Genomic DNA, 18,604 nt, shown 5'->3' on the forward strand with positions numbered 1-18,604 from the left:
CCTCATGGGAGGGCTGTGGAGCTAACCATGCTACATGCACTCTAATATTAGCCTTGACAATAACATTTGACCCTAAATGAAAGATGTCAACTTCTGTGACACTCACTCACTGGTTTTAAAATGTAGAACTTATTACTGACTAATACATTTATAAACTTCATTTTTGAAAGGTTATATTTTTTCTTTTCTCATTCATTTTTTTATTTTTAATGTCATCACAGATTGTTCTACTTGAACAAACTAAATGGAGCTGATGGCATATTCTCCAAAGGACAGATTAAGGGAGGTGATCCAAAGAGCAGAGATCACGTTAGTTAATTGTTCATTAATTAGGCCTATTTGTCATTGCCGTGAAGGTGCCACGAGACTACGCAGAATTCGTACTTGTTGGTTCTCATAGCTGCAGCTGAGGGGGTATCAGATTTCCCCCCGGAGTGTCAGTGAGGCACAGGCAGGCTGAGAAAAGAGCAGGCGTCTGGTGGCTGAGGCGCAGACAGCCACAGCCTGCTGACCTTTGGGCCAGTTGCTGATTCTGCGGGTGGAGGCATGAGGGTAAATAATGGTGACGTGCCTGTCACCTGAGGGTACAACTGCTGCGGAAGTTTGGGGAGGAAGCTGTCATAAATTCACTGGGGGCCAGGGGCCAGATTGGGTGGTCTGCTGCCTCAACTGAAGGGCATTTCCATTTAGCTGTTTTAGTGGAGGCCTGAGGAACGAAGTGCAATAGCAAGAAAAGGAGCAGTTGTAACATATTTCCCCTCATTTATTATAGCCGCCGAGACATTAACAAACACAGCGGCTGCTGGAGTGCCACGGCCATCAGGGACCCCCTAATGAGCACGTTTCTTGTTTTAATTTAAAGTTCACAACACTCATACGTTTCACAGGCTTTGAATCAAATAAATAATATATAATGTATGTAATATGAAAGGAATCGATTGTAGTGACAAACCAGCTGAATTATCGCTCAGGCCTTGCTGCTCTCTGGAGCCTCTTGGCCTCCTGGAGGCTCTTTCATTTGCTTTTTCTGTAGAGTTGGGTCAAATGGTTCTCATCAACCCCATAACCAGCAGCAGCAGGCAGCTGTTTCAAGCCAACAAGCTCTAATAAACTGACAACTACTTCACTTGCAAAGCAACACACTAGGGATAAAGTTGGCGCGAGCTGCCGGGGGGGAAAAAATTGGCGCATTTTAAGTTCCTTTTATATGATCAATTCGCCTCCAACAATGGAGTCAGATTAGTCTCGTTAGAATAAATGCAGACAGAAGGGTTTACAGATGTATTTTCAGATATGTGTCTTTTTCAATGGACACTAAATAGTAATTATAAATGAATGTAAAGGAAATGCGGTTTTAGAGGTAAACACTGTTGTGCAACAAACAGGATGAGCGTATACAACAAGATTTAGCATTGCTACTCGGTTGGTGGCCAGTGGGGTGATCATATTACCTCTATAACAGCAGATGACCTTGCCTTTATGGGTAATTCTCATCTTAGGGGTCAGCTGACAGATAAATGGGCTGAGGCTAAAATAGAAAAATGGTTTCAGGACATTTTCACATTTGTTACACATAAATACTAATAAAGTGTTTCTGTCAAATATGAAAGGTTGATTCTAGGTCACACGCCATGCAGATTGAACTACTTATAAATGAGCTCTGTTGCTCCTCACTGGTGATAGGGAGCTTTATGGTCAATACTCCTGCATTGTCCGTCCATCCATCCATTCATTTTCTACCACTTATCCTGTTATGAGTCACGGGGGGGCTGGAGCCGAGCCTAGCAGCCTTCGGGCGAGAGGCGGGGTTCACCCTGGACAGGTCGCCAGTCCATCCCAAGGCCACCACATACAGACAGACAACCATTCCCACTCACAGTCACACCTACAGTCAGTTTAGAGTATCAATCAGCCTCATCCCCTCTTGATGTCTTTGGACTGTGGGAGGAAGCTGGAGAACCAGAGAGAACCCACACAGGAACAGGGAGAACATGCAGACTCCACACAGAAAGATCCCGTGCTGGAGCCGGGGCTCAAACCCGGAACCTTCTTGCTGTGAGGCGACAGCGCTGACCACTGCACCACTGTGCCGCCCTCCTGCATTGTCAAACACTTAATTTTATCTGTAGAAAACTACACAACAGACACAGACTTGCACTCAGCCATATTTACACCCACTTAGTTGCTGTACAGTGATAGGTGCGGCGTCTCAATGCCTTCTGCCTGCATTTTTGCCTCATGCAGTCAAGCACTATCACGGTTCAATCACCCAAAACACGTTTTAATGTCAGATGAGCGGGGTCAGAGACAGACTCAACCACAGTGTTTTGCTTGACTCTTACATTTCTTGTCGCGCCTTTTCCTTCACTTAAACAACATTTTGCTAACAAGTTCAGTTCCTCACAAAATTAGACCACAAACTCTCATTTTTCTTAGTCCTCCCCACTCAGCATATTTGCATTCTTTAATTGCCTCTCTACTCTGGTGGATGTTATTTTTTCTGGCGTATGGCCCATCATCCCTGTGATGGATTCAATTTGTCTACCTATGCAATCTAGTTTTACCGTTTGTAAACTGATATCAGCCTCACTGTTTAATTTCACCCTCTAACAGCTGTGTCAGACTTGGATTAAGCAACTGCTACTGCAAAAAAAGTCAATGGCTATTTTCAGCATTTTTGAAGGATTCTAAATACTGCAGGGGAGCAACGAGAAGGAGCAACTCAGTAACAGCGAGCTGGAAGGACCTGCAGGCGCCACAAAGAACACAAGTGGCTGAGGCTAATCTAACCAGGGCTTAATTCATACAAATTCTAATTTGAAGCACTTTAAAACAATGCTTTTTATGTAATAATTGCATTAAATAGCTTAAAAGGCACCCTGCTAAGCAATGAAATTTTCTGCTTAGCATAATACCTAATTGTCCTCCTTTGCTTTGTCCTTCCCTTGACTTGTGAGTCACAATATCAGCATGAATATGTAATGTTTATGTTTATGCAATGTTTTGTGTGTCTCACCATGAACCTTGAAGCCTCGGTCATATGCTCACGATCCCTTGATGGCATACTTGATGACTAAGCCCCAGCCAGCGAAAGGTCTATGAGCATGAACACGCCAAGATCTTAAAAGGTTGAAAGATTGGACTGCACCTTTTACCAGCCAAGGGCGATTTCAAGGTGGAAGTGAATGACTTATGATAACAACATGCCGGGTCATCCCTTCAATTTGGTGAAATACTCCGGCCTTATCTAATGTATTTTTTGGATTCTCCAGTAGAAGCCATGACCAAAGGCTCTCACTGTTACCCAGTTTGCTGAAACGTAATGAAATATTCACTTCAATTTCACTAACTTTGCAAGGGCACTGCAATTTTCATGATTTCGTTATTCCGTGTGACGAAATAGGCATATTATTCTTTATTAATATTTAAACTTCCATGCAGATTATTTTTCATTCTTATCACCAAAAAGATACATGCTGCATGCATTGTTTTATGATTAACCTTCTCACAAGCGGAGGGAAACGACGGAGAGCCGTTGTGTACTAACGACCACGTCAATGAAAGAAAACCTGTTTCCTGATGTATCGCTGCAATGATTCAGTTCCTGCATTCCCTGCACATTAAAGACAACTCCTTGTCTCCCTCCTTAATGTCCGGATCCCCTCAGTTTGTCTCTGGTCCTGGGGGAGTTCTGAGATAACTCGGTCCGATCAAAGAATTTGAATGAATCACTCTGTAGTCTGTGGGCCTTTAGCTCCAGGGAGAGTCACAGCCTGATTGGATTTTCCACTTTCAGGAGCAATCCTCCGTAATGTCACTGACACCTCACTAAAGCAACACTGTCATAGCCTGTTATCTGGTTCAATATTCTCCTATTGGCATTTTCCTGTCTGTGAAGAGCATGGGGCACACCAAGAAAATGAGAAAAGTGAGGGAATATTTTCTTTGTTATTTCCAGACAGCAAGAAAAAGGAGGAGTGCGGGTGTGTGTGTAAGTGTGTGTGTGTGTGTGGGGGGGGGGGGTCAGTGTTTTGTCATGTTGACAGAAATACAAAGTGGCCTCTCTCTGCAGGGAGTCAACTGTAACAGCACTCTGATATATGTGACCTCACAGGGCACCACATCAAACTGTTAGCTCTGTACCAACATCACTTCATCTGTGAAGCTCACACAGACTAAAAATGCAGGTTTATTGACTGTCGAGGGGGGCTGATTATAGATGGACGCACTATACTGTGTTATACGATTTCCAAATATAAATGACATAAGAATATTCTCCCTCTTGCGTTGATGCACCTGAAATATGCTGCAAGCTTAAGTAGAAGATGAAAGCTTTGCTAGAGATTAGTCGGAGCCGTCTGTCAATTGTACTTATGTTACCTTATCATGCTCCCTCTCAGTTGGAATTCATCCTGATCATAATATGAATATCTGATCCCCGAATAAGAAAATATTGGATTCAGCTTTCTCAGAGGCATAATTTCACTTATGTAGGTCATTTCCAAGATGAAGCCTTGTGCTCTTATTTGCTATTATTTCGTTTTCCTTCCAGCAGGTAAGGTGTGTCCTTGTTTGTTTTCATGCAGAAACAAACGGTTTTACATTTCATTTTAAACACTTCTTTCATTTGGACTGAGGACATTCTCCGAGGTTTTGTTGCTAGAAATGAGTGAACCGTTTTTCTTTTTTTTTAGTTTGGGGGTATAAAATAATTCCAGCATTGCAGATTTAATCCAAACATCTTAAGAGCCGCACTTCGGTGACATGCAGTAGGCATTCATGTTTGTTTGTTGTGTTCAAAAGGAAGTGCTGTAAGCCAGACTTTGTTTGAGAGCTCTGACATCTGGTCTCTTGATTGTACACTTTCTCTTTGGTTCCCCAGCTTTCATACACCGGAGAGGTAAACCTACTGAGAAGGATCCTCTCAGCTTTAGATTTATGGTTCTTGCTTGTCATTTAACTGTCTTACTCACAACTTTACTGTCCCGGTTTACTATCGCAGCTTTCGTAGTGTAATTTACAGCCAAAGCAGACAGCTGGTTTCTGAGGAAAAAAAATGAAAAGAAATAAAATCAAATTTGCTGTACACTACCTGCTCAGCACCGGCAGCCATCTGCTGAGGATAATGCAGCATTTAGCATTTAAGAGCCTGATATTTTTGTTCTAATTCCTTGACACCAAAACTGAGGGTAAAGGAGTGTAAATGATAGACTTCACAAGTTGAACTGAAGACTCCAAATTCATAATGTTGCTCTGTCGGTGCAGGATGTGTAAATGAGTGAGGACTGTACTACACCGCAGCTCCCTTTATCAAATTAAAATCTGACCATTTCAGCATTCCGTTCAAATTCTGAACGGTATTACTATGTACGGTATTACAAAGCAGCAATAAACCTGCGAAATATGCAACGGATTGACACTGAAATACTGTAAGACTGCAGCGTTCAAGGTGATGAATGCTGTGCAAGTATTTTATGAGAAGTGTTTGTGCATTTACAAATATGTGTTTTTTTCATTTATTAATAGATAGAACCAAGTTGTTTAAGCTGAATACAGCTGTATTTGGTACTTGCATCATTCTCTTTTAAAGGAATGCCATCCTTTTTGTGGTTTGTTTTCATTTCTCAAAGTCGTATGAGGCCGTTTGTCACCTAAACAGTCCTCCTGCTCCTGGTTTCTGTACAGAACAGCCTGTTCCCACGTTCAGTCATATCAAGGCTTGCACAGGACAGCAATGTTTGAACAACCTAATCCTCAGCCTTCATTTTACCCAAACTTCAATAGCCACCGCTGTTGCCACTTCCCCCCACAATGACTACCTCTGCAGTGTTTTGCACACAAACCCAAAGAGGGTCCGCACTGCAAGAACGATTTGGTAGACCTTCAAAGAGGAGCCGAACCTGCTTGATGATAAAACACTCTTTTGACCCATCTCTTTGAAGAGTGTTACAATACATGAGCAAAAACCAAAAGCTTGAGCACACATTCTATACACTGTGAAAACTCATTCCTCAACACACACACACACACACACACACACACACACACACACACACACACACACACATCCACAATGGCGCAAGAAAAAGCTCGATTGCACAAGTAAGCACAGTTCATTTTGCAGCAAGCGTCAGATCAATCCAAAGAGAACATGGAGGGGTTTTCACCCTTTCAGTGTAACAGTCTGTTGACCTTTTTAAATGAGTGAAAGATACGCTAAGGTAAAGTAAACAGCGGTTTGTTTGCAGCATCAAGGCAAGATGTATCGATCCTTTCTCAAAGAAGGTCATGCACTTGAGAGGTGATTGTTATTAGATCAGCAAAAACAAACGGTGAACTTTCCAGTTTCGAAGAGGTAGAAAATGACATTTAATTGTATTTGCTCTGTAGTACTTCAGTATTCTCCGAAAGCACATTTTTGTGTAATGCACGGCAGCTTAGTTTGTCTTTGGCTGGACATCTGTGCTGAATCAGCAGTAGTTTTGTGTGTGTGTGTGTGTGTGTGTGTGTGTGTGGCAGATCATTAGCTGGCCAGGGCCAGTAATGTCTGCTAAATAGCCAATAACTGCAGTCCGAGGTAGCCAGAAAGGAATGAATGTCTTTTCAGCAGTTTTACGTAGTTTATTTTTGTGCCTCCACCAGATAGGTTATGTTGCCACTCATGTTTAATTGCTTGTTTGTCTGGATTAGCCGAAAACTACAGATTTTCACAAAGTGGGTGGGTGTTGCAGGGAAAGGAATAGCTATTAAAGCTGATGGAGGTATGCTTCTTTTAGTCTGTTACAAGGAACACGAGTTCATTTGGGGAAATGTGCTCATTGTCCATCATTTTTAGAACCAGACAGGTAGACAGACAGCTTTTTGTCCTCTGAGTGCATTACAGAGCTCCGGACACCACACAACTGACAGCTAGTTAACTTCGCGGGTGTGTACCTTATCAAAACTCATCTCATACACTTTTCTACACAAGTCTTTTCCTGGCTCAATAGAACTTTACTTGATTTTTAACATTCTTAAAGTCATTAAGATCAGGGTCTGTCCAGAAGTAACTCTCCTCATTCTGTCACGCAAGGTTGGCCATGCAGTGTCTCTTCTAGTCGTCCACAAACTTTTTTTTTTTTTCTAGCGGTGCATTGGATCACTTTTGATAGGGCTTTCTTCTTCCCCACTGCTAGCGTTTATCACAGCTAAGCTAACAAGCAGTTAGCCATCCAGTGGGGGTGTGGGGCTCCATGATATACGTAAAGGGGAGAGAAGGGCATCGATCTGCACGTCTGGCACTGAAAATGATGAACAATAAGTGAATTCCTGAAAAGCTGTTATGTTTCTTTCATGATCAGGCAATAGCTGCAGCTGTGTGCACCCCCCCCCCCCCCCCCCCCCCCCTCCGGTCCTTTTTGTTTTAGTGACAAATATGCAACTCCGTTAGCACAACTCTCATCAGGACATATGGATTTAAAACTATTCAGATCCAATTTATCTAAGCTCCCAATAGCTAATCACACTTCTGTTAGGGTAATCATTACAATTAAGCTTTCAGATTAAGAAGATATTATGGGAGATTCACTCAGGTGTGTTTGCTTTGATTGACAGTTGTTTAATATTATTGCAGTCAGCCACAGGGTTTGCTGTTTGCTTGTCCTCGTTTCCAAATCTGAATGTTCAGATTTGAACACCTAAGTAAACAAACAACATGCCCATCCAATATGCTAAAATCAGTCGGTGGAACAAGAATGAGCTTAGATTATTCAAGGTAAATTCCACACGCTGGAAACTCCAGATGCAATAAATTTATTATCGTCACAGTTACCAAGATGATGGCGAGCAGACTCGGCGCCAAACTCCGATTTGCATGTGAAATCACAGATGCATCATTCAGTTTCTAACGTATGTAGTCTGAAGCCTGATGTAAACTGCTGTTCTTCATAAATGGATGAAGAACGAACAAACTGGAAACACAAGAAACGGTGTTGATGTCAGTCACACTGATATTAATCCCAACACTCCTTCATCATATGCGATCATGCATAAAATTCTGTGGCCACATGTCAGTTAAATTTGTGTATGCTAAGATTATCAGTTGTTATGACTCTTTGTTAGGCTGCAGAGGATTCCTATCCATTATGTGTTCGAAGAAGCACCTTCACATCACCTGCTCCTCTACATCCTCACACACTTAATATGGCATCTTCAGTGTTTCCAATTTAAAAAAAAACTTTTTATTTATTTATTTTTTTACAACAAATCTCTGCAAGAACCTCTCTGTTTGATTACTGAGTAAAGATGCTTCAAAGTCAAGAAATCAATCCTGCAACAATTCTCTGCAAGCTGGCACATATTACCCCATTATATTTAATTGAATGAGAGAACAAAAGTCTTTTTCTCCAACAGAAACCAACAAACTGACTCCCAAAGAGAAGAGGAGGTTGATGAAAATGGAAGGGTTTATTCTCTCAGGGTACTTTTATTCTCTTAAAATGTTTACATATGGAATGCTGGTTTCGTCAAAACACTACAGGATAATCAGTCTCTGTGTAACTGTTTGGCTGTGTGTGTATGTGTGTGTGTGTGTGTGTGTGTGTGCGTGTGCGTGTGCGTGTGCGTGCGCACACGCGCATGGGCATACGCCTCTTGCCTCTCATCTCTTCCTGCTGAGAGAGAAAGAAGCCCATCAAACATTGATGAATGCCACTCTCTGCCTGCTGCTCCACTACTTTGCATCTCTGTCCTGGCACTGATTTGCTGCTCTGGGTCTTGCAGAGGGGATTTGAACATGCAAATAGACATCAATTAAATCCAGTATCTTAGAACTACATCATTCTATATGAAAAATTACCCTCTTTTAAGGCACACAACCACAGGGACACACGCATCGAAACATATCCCAGTGACAATGCTGCTCAAGCCACCAGCACAGCCCTCGCTGATCACATCCTGAGGGCAGATTATTTGCACTTTACTATTTTTTCCTCCTACGAGTCAGTGAAGAAAGAGAAAGAGATGATGTTCGTCTCACAATGTCAGTGTCGTGCACATAACTTGCCATTGGAGGAGCGTACAGTAGCTTCCAGGCTCAAGAAGCAAGTATGGAACAGTATTTCTGACTGACGCTCCATCTGAATGCTGATGGTGACAATAAGGGTAGATTTACATTTAATTTCAGTTTTTTCAGCACCCCTTTGATCAACCTTTTTTTTTTTTTTTTCCCAGAATGGGTTCTTGATTTTGGCAAAGAGCTAGACAATAGCGGGCTCGTCAGTTCCCACTGGCAACTGTCAATATGCTGATAGAAATGACAACTGCTGAGGACAGATTTGAACACAGCGAGCAGCCAAGCTCATTATCATAAACTCCACGAAAACCTTGTAACTGGTATAAAGATGTTGTCAGTGTACAAAGATGAAAATTACAAATCTCTTTTCTGATTCTTACATCCAGCTCAATGATTCCAACAAATCGCCCCGTCACTCAGTTTGACTTAAGTGTGTTGAACACTCAGAACTCATCTCGGTGAAACCGAAAACTCCAGCTAATTCAACAGTCAGTGAACTGAACTTACCATCCACACCTCACTGAGGCCGACTGTCTTTTAAAGCTGTCAGTTCAGCACTACACTCAGTTTGCTGCCGCTTCAACCTGTTCAGTACAAAGCTGAGGCCTAAGGACCTACAGCGCTGCTTATAAGGTTAATAGCTCAGGAGCCACCTCCGAGACACTAATCGCATTAGGATTGTTTCTCTGGGTTTTGTGCTCTTTTAATACGCATTTAAAGAGTGACATCCTGGCATGTGTGGCCTGTCCCGGCAGCTGTCATTCCCCAGTTCGCTGCTGTCACGACTGTGATTCTGGAAATCGGAAAATTCTGGTATTGTAGGCAGATTTTTTTTTCAATTCTTTTTTTTGGGGGGGGGGGGGGGGGGGGGCTTGGTCCATGTGTGAAGTGTCCTTGTTAGTTTTTCATTTTTTAATCATCTTTGTCCTATTTTTATTTAGTTGACAGCCTGAGCATTTTTTTTATCATCTTATTCAAAAGAAAATGTAATTATTTTTGTCTCCTGTAAGAGGATGGAAACTGGCCTCGATTAATTTGCAGTGAACATGAATCTGCCTCTTCAGATCTTTGAGGTTTTCAATTTGAGTCTTGTAATTTATATTGGTTTTGCATGACATTTCCCTCTTCTGATTATTGGCAAGTTTAGTTGTCAACACAAATCGGAAAAGGTTAGCGTTCCAGTCTAGATTTCAGCGACAGAATAAACTCTACAACCACTTCTAGTAAAAGGTATATATGTACTTGATAAATAAGGCGAAAAACAGATCTGTATTGTACATTTGATCGTGTAAGACTTGTAAACGAAGTAGCCGAGGATAACAATCCAGTATCAGGAAGGGTTTGTCGCAACAGGTAGTGGGTGGACCAAGCAAGGAGACACAGGGTTAGCTTGGAAACCCAATTTATTTGAATACTGGGGGGTGAACGGTGGAGGGAGGACGGTGCTGCTGGAGGTCCCGCGGGACAAGTGACGGTGGGGAGAGACAGAGGAGGAGGTCCAGGATGAAGGCACAGTGAGGACTGAGGTCAGGGTGGGAGCGGGTCCTTGAGACAGCTGACTGGCATTGCTGGGAATACTAGTAGGGCAGGAGAGCAGAGTGGAAACGTGAGACAGGAACACAGATGATCAAAAAACTCCAGGAAGCAGGTAGTCAAACAACGTTCGAAAAGCCTGACACAGTTACCGCGTGGTAGACTGGAAAGATCTAGCGGTGAGTAGCTGGAGAACCGGAGCGTTTAAGCTGGAGAGTGATGAGTAGCAGGTGTGCCAGTCAGCAGCAGCCAGCGTTGGGACCTGCCCCTGAGGAGGAAGGAGGAAACACACACAAGGAGGGGAGGGGGCACGAGGGGAAGACCTGGGTGGGTGTAACAGGATTCATGTTTGACATATCTTTGTTTGGATGCTTAGATGACCGAGAAACATAAAGTTATGTTTTAGTGTTTTTGTATTTTCAAACTTTATCCCTCACAATAAAATACACAACTGTTAAACGGCAATAATGTCACATCAACATCACATGCAACGCTGAATTCTGAAACTAAAACTCACATTGACATTCCCACAAAATAATTAGCTGATGATGAGTCTTGCTCTCGCATTCCGGAGGGAAGGGCATCATTAGCAGCTAGCCTGGAGGTTAATGTTTGTAGCTGAGCATCCCTCCTTCTAGCGCTCCATACACACAGCTGCTTCAGGATTCCAGTCTTTGCTGAGCCTAGTGGAGGTTGTTAAGTTATGTTTGGACAATTAATGTCGGAGGGAATGCTCAACCCTGTCCAGGCTTATGACAACGAGACGAGACACCTGCAGTTACAGCAGTATAAGAGATCCTGTCGTGTAAAAGGGCACATTAGGACCTCGGTGGCTGGTGTCTGTTTGCAGCAGATGTGATTACGCAAAATATTGTCTGCAGGCTTGGACCCAGCACTCATCCTCTGCTGCGATAGTGCCAAGGACGTACGCACATTATGCCAATACTTAGTCACACAAATGTTCTGGGTTTTTATTGTTTAATTTTTTTTTTTTTTTCACAAAATGGAAAGAAAGAGAGTGAAGGAAACTTTGGTCTATATGGTCCGTATATTCAATCCCAGGCGTGATTTGACATTCCCCAGATCTGAGGATTAGGAAGCAGCGTGAGGGCCTCTGGGCATTCCCTAAGCTGTTTAAATCTGAGAAATGATATGGCTGCTATTAGATAAGCAAATGTGTCTGTACATACATAATACATGACTGCCAGAAGACTATGATTGGCTTGTTTTTGTACAAAGAATGTGATTGAAGAGCGAGGCGGTGTCTTGTGGAGCCTGAATAAATTTACACTGTGAAGTGCCTAATGGGCTCTGTTATTTGCAATTTAGTGTTTTCTGAGCACCAGTTTGTTCAAGAAAAATGTGGGCTGGCTGAGATTGAAAAGCAACATCATCCTCAGGGTTGAAAGCGCTGGCAATCCTCTGTATCGCAGTCATAAAGCCCTGGAAATGGAAACAGCGTTGGGAGTCTGTTTTGAGAGGCTTGACGTTTGAAAGTGTCTTTGTAAAGTACAATATCTCAGGCCACGGCATCTGGTACTTGTGGATATGTATATGTGTGTGTGTGTGTGTGTGTATGTATATATACACATACATAGTATATATATACATACATACATACATACATATACAGTATACACATATATATATATATACACACACATACATACATATACAGTATACATATATATATACACATACACACATTATATATATGTACATACATACATATATACATATACATACATATACACACACACGCTTTCAGAAATGATCGGGGCTGTAAGGGTAGGAGATGAGTAATGTGTGTTAACACGAAATAGAGCAGCACATCATTTTAATGTGCCACAACAAGAAGACGAGGGTTCTCTACAAACGCGAGCCTCCATTACAAGGCTTTACTAATCCATCCATGCAAATCCCTGTCCAAAATGTGCCTTTTGTGCATAATCCCAACACAATTTATGTGGGATTAGGATTTACCGAGGAGAAAAAAAAAGACTGGTGGTATACAGTACTTCAAAAATATCAGTCAGTGTTGTGTTCAATTTGTTGTTTATCCCTCACTGTCTTTACAAATTACATCAAAGAGCTGGCTCACAAAGGGGGACGCTGGATAAGGAAGCATTTGAACCAAATTCTGTGCGTTGACATTCCAGCGTTGTGTGACAATAGCGGTACTGTATCGTCAGAGTGACTCAGCATATCAAAGCAGATTAAATGCCTTTATCCTATACCATAACAATTTATTCTACTTTAGCAGTAGACTGCGCTGCATATGGTTAGCAGTCCTGATAATGCTTCGGACATTCTCTTCTAAGATATTATCTCCCTGCCGCAGCTATCAAGCCAGTCACTCAACAACACTCCAGAGTCCAGACTCTCTGGAAGAGCTGAGGTGAGGTGATTTGAAGTAGAGAATCAGGAAGATGAGCTGTAAGGCTTAATTTGACAGTTCCTCCTTGGTTCGTGTCTTTTTTCTAAGCTCCCGGGCTCTTCCTTCGCTGCAGGTTCATTTCTAATTTACAAACATGAGTGGGGGGTGGGGGGGGGGGGATTTTTGTGATGTGCAAACATTTAAAGTTGTAGTTTCGCTAATTTCTTCGGGAATTATCAATATCCACGACTCTGCATTTAACGGAAGGCTTGTGTCTTCTCACAACGCTGAATGACATAATAAAAATCAGCCTCGATGCTCTTGATGGATCTCCTTCTTCTTTTTTTTTTTGCATGCACTCCTAAAGTACCAACACCAATAAATAATGCAGTAATGTTAGCTCTCCGAACAGGTTGCTCCAGATTTAGCACTCTGCATCCTTTTGTTATTTTTTTGAGGTAATTATGGAAGCTTCTACAAGCAAGGGGCTTTGCTAAGATAATCTCTTGCTTTGCTTGAGGCGGCAGAAGACTTTATTTTTAGAGCACAGCAGTTTGTCATGAGCTACAGGGGAAATGTCAATCGTTTATTACTTCCCGTGAATTTCATGTGTTCTCGCCACACGTTTAAGTACCACCTGGTCTATTGTGTGGCAAAACAAAGCTTAATTGTGGTAACTAAATTGTTGTTTATTTTTGATAATCTACCCTCGATTGTGTGCTCTCGCTCCCTCACTCTTTCTCCATCTCTCTCCCTCTCTCTTTGACCAGGGGTCCTGTTTTGAGCAGTGTACAGCTCCAGCTTTGGGAGGGTCAGTGTCTTTATCTCAGGACACTTCAGCAGGGTGGATATTGAATTATTCCAATCTAATCCCTTTTACAGTTAAGATCTGCCTCGGGATTCAGTGTCTACACAGATTGAGAGGGAGGAACGGATACCTTGGTGCTCTGCTGCTACAGGCACCCCACAAATCATCTGTATCTTTGCCTGATCTTTATCCAGTTTCAAGTTGCAGGGGGACCTACAGCTTAAGACATTAGTCACGGGGAAAGGGGAAGTAACTCCCTCAGCATGCCAGTCCACGTCTGTTCTCAACATCTTGTCACACCATGAGGACTGTTTGCAATGGATAAGTATGATTTGCCTTCTGTGCACATGCTGCATACTTATGATGAAGCAGTAAACACAATTATAAGCAGGATGCAGAGACATGACATATGAGACAGTCGTCCGACTCGCCAGCCCTGCTGGAAGCAGAGTGTTACTCATCACTCTCCTGGTTTGAAGTTTTTAACCTCTGTGTGGTTACTTTAACTTCTTATTAAAGGGATGAGAGGTTCCTCATTGCAAACGCTATACATCCATAAGGTCTATGTGGTCTATGTGACGCGAGGACCTGACCCCCAGCAGCCAGGAGTGCAAACACTTGGTGAGATCAAAGCGGCAGAACCTGCCCTGGGCATCACCTGACCTGAATTCAATTAAAGCTTTACAGGCAGATCAGAGGGGAGGCTAAGGCAGAGAAAAGCTGCGTTAGATACCCAACATTATCTCGGACAAAACTGAGGGAGAGATAGAGGAGATGCTAAGAGAGATGAAACATTACTAACTTGCTCTCTGACACACAAGCTCAATATTTCTCTCCTTCTCTTGGGCATACACACACACACACACACACACACACACACACACACACACACACACACACACACACAGGTCTCATTGGTTTACACAGCCTGTGGGCAAATGTGACTTTAATGAGCCGGTGCTGAATGGACATTAGGCAGAGATTCTCACGGTGGACTGTCGGCCTTGAACAGCCGTGCTCTGGCATTTTTGGCGATCACTTCACACCATGGTGTCGAATGTAATTGTTACTCACATGCTGCAGGAGCTGAATGAAGACATTTACCTCTTTGACGCTCAAGTGCATTCACGGCTTACACTAAAAATGTGGTCGTGTCATAAAACCAGAGGAGGATGAACGAAGAAAGCAATGACAATGTTTGTAGTAGTATTTGTTTTGTTTCTTCAAAAAAGAGCATATTTTGGCTGTTGTTTGTACAGAACATACACAGCAGTCAACACACTGAGTTGTGCATGCGTGGAGTGAGACAAGAATCCATGACGTCAAAGCCATCTCTCATGCTGGAGGTGTCAAAACCTGGGTGCCTTCAAGGACATCTGATATGCTTCTGCCTTTATTATTTTCTGTGGCTAAAGCAACATAAAGTCATTTTCAAAAACTGTATAGTTTCAACCGCTTAAAATACCTTACAAATGCTTATACACACACTCGAGGAGAGAATTTACACCAAGACCCACAAATCAAGTTTTAATTGATTAACTGGGCTAAGTGGGTTTATCCGAGTGACGCGTAATTAGATGAGAAGAATGCAGCAACAAAAGCACGCAGGTTAACAGGCTAATCACATAGACTGTATCACTTTCGCCACCGGTTGTCGATGAGACTTCCTTTCACTCCGCCCCCCCCCCCCCCGGAGCCTGCACGGACGACAACACTGGAGGCAAGAAAATCACAACTTTTGCGCTCCGTGACCATTTCCTATTTGCCTCCTTGCGCGCTTCTTTTCGGGATTGCGATGTTTCCGATACCATTTAAAAAGCAGCAACAGTATGCGAATCCACCCTGAGCCGATGTGGAGAAGAGGAAGGAGTCAAACCGTAGCCCTCAGCTTCACTCTATCAAACCGCTATGTGTGAAGACTTGGAGGCAATCGGAACGCAGGGTTCTGGCTGAGGAGGAGTAGTGACGGGCACACAAAGAACGGGCTCACATGTGAGATGGTCGCAAAATATTCATCCCAAACTGTCAGGATTTCTATGAAGCGAAGTTTGGAGCGGCAGCCGGCACTCGCCTAGTTAGTCTGGTGAGTATCTTTTGTGTTTGATCATGGGGTTAAATTAAGGTTTAAAACTTTATTCTGAACTGGGGGCGTTCTTTTTGAAATCGCGTTAAAGTGCCTGTTTGACAAGTGCCATACAAGAGAATGCACAATTACGCACGCATAGCGCGCGCGCGCGCACACACACTGACTAATTCACGCACGCACGCACGCACGCACGAGTACAAGTTGACAAGTTGTCAAGCTGCATGCAGCACAAGCTTCCCGGGCAAGAGCAGTGAGACAGCGCCATCAATCGCTTATTGCAGCCACGCTCGTGGTTTGGCTGTAGAGGGGGAGAGGGGAGGGAGCCGCTCGGTCTCCAGGAGCAGCCAGGAGGGCTGAAGGAGGGATCAGCGCCTTCATGGCGAATGGATCTCCACCATCAGTCACCCTGCTCACACGCCAGGGACGCATGTGTTTGAAGCCAAGCTATTAACAACTGTGCCTGAAAGAATCACCAGTATGGAATCATCTCAATTGGGATTTAAACACATACAAAATGAAGTAGAATTTTGTATCTTTTCCAGTATTATTATCATTGTCATTATTATTATTATCAGCCTATTATTCATCATCAGGGATGCCCCTGACCTGCGAGTTGCCATTTGCAAATTAGACTTCATCCACCCTTTTATGCTGACAACTAAATTAAGATGTGAATTCACGGGTCATTTTTCAACACAGCGAGAATAAATTACTGCGTAATTGAAATTTGTTTTATACGGTGGAGGTCAAACAAAGCAGATTTATGGTATGTAAGGGATTTGGGCTGCGTGGTGGGGATACTGGGTCATTTTAGTCCCGTTGGGGAAGTAAACGTTTTGTTTTGTTTTTTTTCCTTTTGTAAGTACAACTGACGTGCAAAGTCCTGATGTCACGTCTCTTAAAATGAATTAAATTGAAAGCCATTTCTGCAAGATATGAAAAATAGCAACAACTATTCAGCTTGCCTTGGCCCTAGAATTGGATGGTTTTGAAATTCACACCTTTACACCTTTGATCAAGTTGAGCTTGAAAGTCAAGCAGCGGCTGCTAATGGAAGGTTGACCAGCTTTTCTTTCCCTGGCTTTTACGGGAATATTTCAGACGACACAGTCGCTAGAATTGAAATCGCCTTGGTTGAACGGAAAGTTTGTATCCTGCTGCCAGCCGGTAAGTAGATCCGGACGTGCGCAGCGCGGAGAGATACCGGGCAGTGTGGGAGAGACAGGGAAGCAGTGAGGGTGAAGAGAGAGAGAGAGCGAGAGGGAGAGAGAGCCTGGTGGTGGCAGATGGAGTAGCGGGAGAGGAGAGACGTCCACGTACTACCATGCCGAGATTTGGACTACTTAAACTACATGCAAAACCGCCTAAACTACGAGATTAATAACAGAAGAGGTATGTGAAGCGTCGCTTGTTACCTCGACGGGCTTTTAAGTCCGCGGCGTTTGGACTTGAGCAACTTTGTAGGAAAGTTGAGCTCGGCTCGGTCGGCTATTGTAGGTTGCGGGCTGTGAAAGAAATCAGCCGCTCTCCCCCGACCTCTTTGAAGAAGTTAAGCCTCCACAATACTGAAGGCTTCATGTTTAGCTGGATAATACACAGCTTTGTTTGTGGCTTTCATCTGTTATTTAGGCGTCATTTTTACTATTGATTTATTTTTGCAGGAATATGTGGTGTTCTTTTTCAAGCAGATTTTTTCTCTTTGCTCAGCGCTCGGCTGCCATCGTTTCATGAGGTGATGGGGGATGGGGCTGGGGAAGAAATCGTCTACAGGCACCCTAACTTAGCCGATTTTTCTTGAACTTTATTTTCTTCCCAGTTTAGTTAAACTAATTAATGCTAACAAGGTAGAATGGCACAATTCAAACACGGCGGACTGGTGTTTTGTTGTCTTTCTCAATAAGCCACAGGTTTTACTTTTACTTAATGAATTCTTACAATGGTCGGTCGCCCACAAGCAGATGGTTCTTTTGTACCTGCGGGCGATGGTTTCTGATTTAAGGTGAATTGAGTAAGAGTCTGTCACTTATTAACCTCACATGGAGCATTAATAACTAAACTGTCCGGGTCATCTTGGCACACCAGAAGGAAATAGTGTTGTTTTTTTTTTATTATTATTTATTTATTTTTTTATGGGAGTCTTGCGCAGACATAGCAACGTCTTGCCTTTATTTGTCTTTGTACGGACACCCACACACAGTCTGGCATTGTAAAGCGGCTGTAAACGAATAATTCTGCAATTTTATGACAGTTTCACAGTCATCTCCTCCTCAGGCTTTAATCGTGATTGTTGCACAATGAGCTCATTTATGTTTAAATTACCGATTTATGTCTTTATTTGTGCAATTGCTGGCATTACAGGGAGAAAAGTCCAGGATCCTTTTGTAGATAATTGCTTGTGCTTGCAGTGATGTGTGCAATAAGAGGATTCTTAATTTTCTAGTACGAGACATAATTGGATTTTCTAAAGGTTTTTGCATCAACAAGAACATTCTGTCAGTCTCTTCTGGTCAGTTATGCCTCTGAGCCCATTATGCTGATGTTTGGAGAAACAGGCCTTTATGAAGTGCACATAACTGGCATCTGGCATTGTGCAGACATTCTTGTCACCTGACTGACTGCATCATCTTTCCACATGGAACCTATTTGGCCCGTTATCAGTCCTACCATCACTTGTCATGGTACTAAATGGAGTCTGGGAAAGTGCATAGGGAAGGAAAAAAATAAAGTTTTAAGCATTTATGGTCTTCT

At 42.9% G+C, this 18,604-nt stretch overlaps 1 protein-coding gene across 9 annotated transcripts in view; it reads left to right on the top strand.

Annotated features, from left to right (window-relative positions):
- Positions 1–15,548: 15,548 nt before the first annotated feature.
- Positions 15,549–18,604, top strand: part of fat1a (FAT atypical cadherin 1a) — a 73,525-nt gene continuing 70,469 nt past the window's right edge. For 8 of the 9 annotated variants that reach the window (XR_015117632.1, XR_015117631.1, XR_015117633.1 and 5 more), the window contains exon 1: positions 17,095–17,248. The gene's annotated coding sequence lies outside the window, so the exon portion shown is untranslated. Of the gene's footprint in view, positions 15,854–17,094; positions 17,249–18,604 lie in introns of those variants that run through there. The other variant, XM_086211866.1, reaches the window with a different exon arrangement.

The sequence above is a fragment of the Aulostomus chinensis genome, chromosome 8 (genome assembly GCF_037954235.1).
Source record: "Aulostomus chinensis isolate RoL2024-O1b breed Wild chromosome 8, RoL_Achi_v1.0, whole genome shotgun sequence".
Classification (NCBI taxonomy): domain Eukaryota; kingdom Metazoa; phylum Chordata; class Actinopteri; order Syngnathiformes; family Aulostomidae; genus Aulostomus; species Aulostomus chinensis.